Below are 5,424 nucleotides of genomic sequence, written 5' to 3'. Positions count from 1 at the left end.
GGCGGGATCGGGGATTAATAACAACAATAATAATAATAATTTTAAAAATTTAGAGCTTCTTCACCAGCTCGCATCCATCAATCCATGGGAATCCCTTCAGGATTGCCTGCTCCTGGTCTTGAGAACCCCCATGCCATGAAGCAGCCTCAGTTATCATCTCCCCCAGATCCAAAATGTGCCCCACCAAGCCACCACCAGCTCATGACTGCAAGGAGAAAACCCCAGGAGATCCTTCAGGCTGGTGCATTATCCACTGGGAGCAGAGCTGGCAGCTCCCAGGGAAGCTGGGAGAGAGCACAGATCCTCCCAAGGTGGGAATATCCCATTCTGGGGACAAGGCTGCCTCCAGGTGATGCTGAGACTGCCAGGCTCGTGCTCCAGGTGAGCAGCCAGCAGCACATCGTATCAAGCAGCATCCCTGCCTCCTCCTTCAAGGCTGGAAATGCCAAAAAATGCCCCAAAATTGGTGCCGAGGAGCAATTGGGGCTGTGGCCAGGGCCAGCACAGAAGCTGGGGTGGGATGGGGCTGAGCCCCACCCTGAATCCCACAGCACAGGGTGAGAAAAGCCCCACGAGAACCCTCCAAACCTCCAAACCCCCTCCCAGAGAAAGGCTCGGCCCCAGGGCTTTCCTGGCAATAATTAATTGAGTCATATTTCAATCCAGCCAGCGGCCATATGGTTGGAAAGAGGATTAAAATCTGCATGCTCCAGTTGCATTCAGGGAAATCCAGTTATGAGCAGAAATCCTCAGTGCCTGGCTGCAGCCTGCTGCCACCCAGCCACACGGCCCCAGCCCCTTCTCCGGGAGAGAGGATCAGGGGATGGCTGGGGAGATGGATCGGGAGGAAATGGGGAAAGAAAAAAGAACCCAGAGGCAGCAGCGGGAACAGCAGAGGCAGATCCGAGCTGCTCCGAGCCACTGCCCTTTGGGCACCGTGCTCTAAGTTCATTAGCAGCTCATTAGGGATTGATTAATGAGGGGGTATCGCTGTGCGTCAGGATCGGCCTTAAATATAAATGGCTTTCCACCACGGAGGTGAGAATCTCTGACACGGATGGGAAGGGTCCTTAAAGCCCATCCCATTCCACTCGCTGCCATCCACACCTTCCCCAGCCCAGGCTGCTCCAAGCCCTGTCCAACCCGGCCTGGAACGATTCCAGGGATTTGGGGCAGCCCCAGCTCCTCTGGGCACCCTCTGCCAGGGCCTTACAGCCTCCCAGCCAGGAATTTCCTCCTAATTTCTATTCCAAATCTTCCCCGTGTCAATTTTTTGCTGGATTCCCCCCTCCCATTGTGGCAGGGGAGCCCTGGACCAGCTTTCCTTGAGCTCATCCCGGCGATTTTCCCGGGAATCCTTCACCCAAAGCGCTGCTGGGAAAACACGGATTTGGACAGAAAGGAGAGGGCCACGGCTGTAGGGATGGACCTGCATGGACATCACCCCCAAATCCCTCCAAGCCAGGCTGGGCTTGATCCCAGCTGAGGCTGCTGCAGGGATTTGGGTTTGGGAAAGTCTCCCCATTCCTTCCTTCCCGTGATTACAAAAAAAAAAAAAAAAAAAAAAAAAAAAAAAAAAAAATCAGGAAAGAAAGAACACTACATCTCATTCATCCACGGAGAAAGCCTTGCCTGTGATGGCAAATCAGCTGATTAAGGAGGATCAAACCCTTTAAATCCAATCTTTGTCGGGAGCCTGAGCTCGCTGCACAAAGCACCTTCCCGGCTCCCAGCCCCGGCGGGGTGGGACCCCCGGCACCGCGGGGTCCCCGTGGGCTGCGGGGATTGCGGGGTTTGGGGCAGTTTCCTGCCCATTTAGGAGCGGCTCGGTCCCCACGGGGGTCAGTGACAGCGGGTGGCGGGGGTGGGGACAGCCCTGCCCAGCCCCACCTGCGACAGCGGTGCGGCCACTGCCAGCGCTCCCAGTGCTCCCAGTGCTCCCAGTGCTCCCACTGCCAGCCATCCCAGTGCTCCCAGTGCCGGCCATCCCAGTGCCATCCCAGTGCTCCCAGTGCCAGCCATCCCAGCGCTCCCAGTGCCAGCGCTCCCAGTGCTCCCAGTGCTCCCAGTGCCAGCCCTCCCAGTGGTCCCAGTGTCAGCCCTCCCAGTGCTCCCAGTGCCCCCATTCCGTACCTGGAAGCGGTGCCCCGGTCCCCGCGGGGCGGGCGGCAGCGGGACGGACAGACGGACAGAGGGATGGATGGACGGACGGACGGACGCTGGGATGGAGGAAGGGATGGAGGAGGGAGGGCCGGAGGGATGCGGCCGCAGCGGCAGCAGCAGCAGCAGCAGCAGGAGGAGGAGGATGGTGGTCAGCAGCAGCCCCGAGCGGCGAGTCCCCACCCAGCTTTGTCTGCGCTCATCCCGCTGCCTACAGGAAGCGGCTCAGCCCCGACTTCCTCCTCCTCCTCCTCCTCTCCTCCTCCTCCTGCTGCTGCTCTGCTCTGCTCTGCGCTCCCCCGGCGTTTGCGGATCGCTTTTGCCCAGAGCCCGCTGCCTCCTCCCCGCCCGCGCCCTGCGCAGGTCCCGCTCCCTGCCCTGCCCAGCCCCTGTCCCTGTCCCTTCGATGGCCCCTTGTCCCTGCATCCACCCCGCTCCCTGCCCACCCCACACCCCTGTGCACCCACAGTTCCTACACCCGCCCCATATCCCCCCCGAACCCCTCCTGATCCCCCCCTGCACCCATCGCACCCCTAAACCACCCCTGGACCCCACACACCCATCCCTGCCCCCTCTCACCCCCTGCCTGCATTTTCCATGTCCCCGGAGCCCCCCAAAACCCCGGATCCCTCCCAGCCTTTCCCTCCCCAACAGCCCCCATCCCCCTGGCACACCCAAACCCCTCCCTGCCCCTCCAACCCTTCCCAACTCCAAGGTTTCCATGTAGGGCACAGCTCAGGGGATCACTCAGTATATATTTTATTTTATTTTATTTTATTTTATTTTATTTTATTTTATTTTATTTTATTTTATTTTATTATTTTATTTTTATTCAATATCAGCCCACATGCCCAGTTTGGAGGATTTCAGGTGGGAGATTTTGGAGGCATGAGGGATGGGGTTTTTATAAGGTGGCTTTTCCCTTTTTCCTCCTTCTGCCCCAGCCCAGCTGTGTCCTCATGGAAATCCTTCCCTGGGAGGGTGGAAGGCCCTGGCACAGGGTGCCCAGAGAAGCTGGGGCTGCCCCAAATCCCTGGAATTGTTCCAGACCAGGTTGGACACTGGGGTTTGGAGCACCCTGGGATATTGGAAGGTGTCCCTGCCATGGCAGGGGTGGGATGGGATTGGATTTAAAGTCCCTTTCAACCCAAACCACTCAGGAATTCCATGATTTTCTGAAAGTGCACAATGATTTTCTGCTCTGCCCCTTGCCCGGGCAAAGGGCACAGCAGAACTGGGGTGGGGCACAACCCCCAAAACATCCCAAAACATCCCAAAACAGCCCCAAAACATCCCAAAACATCCCAAAACATCCTAAACCAGCCCAAACCAGCTCCCGCAGCAACAGCATCACCGCGGGACGCGGCTCCTCCTGGGAGCATCCCAGCAGGGTGACACGGAGCGCTCCGGGGACAGGGGGACACGGGGCTGTGTCCCCTCCCCTGGCCGCGCTGCTCCGGCTGCCGCCGCCCGGGCTTCCCCTCCGGTTTCCACAGCAACCCCCGGTGACTGATTTCCTTCCATGACTGATTTCCTCCGCTGCCCTGCTGGAGGGAGCTCAGCCCTGGCACATCACCCCGGCGTGCCAGAAAATCCCAGAGCTGGCCCTGCACATCACCCCCACATCCCAAAACCCCACCCAGAGCTGTTCCTGCAGCCCTGGCACATCACCCCCACATCCCAAAAACCCTCCCAGAGCCATCCCTGCAGCCCTGGCACCCATCAAGGATGCCCAAAAAACCCACCCAGCCCTGGCACATCACCTGGGACATCCCTAAAACCCACCTAGAGTCATCCTTGCAGCACTTGCACATCACCCTGACATCCCAAAATGCCACCCAGAGCCATCCCTGCAGCCCTGGCACATCAGCCTACATCCCCAAAACCTAACCAGCCGTGGCACCCACCTGGGACACCCCAAAACCCCACCCAGAGCTCTCCCTGCAGCTCTGGGATCCTCCTGGGACCCCCCAAAAACCCACCCAGAGCCATCCCTGCAGCCCTGGCACATCACTCTGACATCCCAAAAACCCACCCAGCCCTGGCACCCTTCTGGGACACCCCAAAAACCCACCCAGAGCCATCCCTGCAGTCCTGGCACCCACCTGGGATCCCCCAAAAACCCACCCAGAGCTCTCCCTGCAGTCCTGGCACTTCACTCTGACATCCCAAAACCCCACCCAGCACCTGGGACCCCCCAAAATCCCCCCCAGAGCCATCCCTGCAGCCCTGGCACTCCCCTGGGACATCCCAAAATCCCAGAGCTCTCCCTGCAGCCCTGGCACATCACCTGGGACATCCCAAAAACCCACCCAGAGCCATCCCTGCAGCTCTGGGATCCTCCTGGGACCCCCCAAAAACCCACCCAGAGCTCTCCCTGCAGCTCTGGCACATCTCTCTGACATCCCAAAACCCCACCCAGCACCTGGGACACCCCAAAATCCCCCCCAGAGCCATTCCTGTAGCCCTGGGATCCTCCTGGGACATCCCAAAATCCCCCCCAGAGCTCTCCCTGCAGCCCTGGCACCCACCTGGGACCCCCCAAAAACCCACCCAGAGCCATCCCTGCAGCCCTGGCACATCACTCTGACATCCCAAAATCCCAGAGCTCTCCCTGCAGCCCTGGCACATCACCTGGGACATCCCAAAAACCCACCCAGAGCCATCCCTGCAGCCCTGGGATCCTCCTGGGACATCCCAAAATCCCCCCCAGAGCCATCCCTGCAGCCCTGGCACATCACTCTGACATCCCAAAATCCCAGAGCTCTCCCTGCAGCCCTGGCACATCACCTGGGACATCCCAAAAACCCACCCAGAGCCATCCCTGCAGCCCTGGCACATCACTCTGACATCCCAAAACCCCACCCAGCACCTGGGACACCCCAAAATCCCCCCCAGAGCCATCCCTGCAGCCCTGGGATCCTCCTGGGACATCCCAAAATCCCCCCCAGAGCCATCCCTGCAGCCCTGGCACATCACTCTGACATCCCAAAATCCCAGAGCTCTCCCTGCAGCCCTGGCACATCACCTGGGACATCCCAAAAACCCACCCAGAGCCGTCCCTGCAGCTCTGGGATCCTCCTGGGACCCCCCAAAATCCCCCCCAGAGCCATCCCTGCAGCCCTGGCACCCACCTGGGACATCCCAAAAACCCACCCAGCTATGGGATCCTCCTGGGACCCCCCAAAAACCCACCCAGAGCTCTCCCTGCAGCCTTGGCACATCACTCTGACATCCCAAAAACCCACCCAGCCCTGGCACCCT

Source organism: Fringilla coelebs (genome assembly GCF_963513975.1).
Source record: "Fringilla coelebs genome assembly, chromosome: 6".
Taxonomy (NCBI): domain Eukaryota; kingdom Metazoa; phylum Chordata; class Aves; order Passeriformes; family Fringillidae; genus Fringilla; species Fringilla coelebs.
This window is presented reverse-complemented; position numbering follows the sequence as displayed.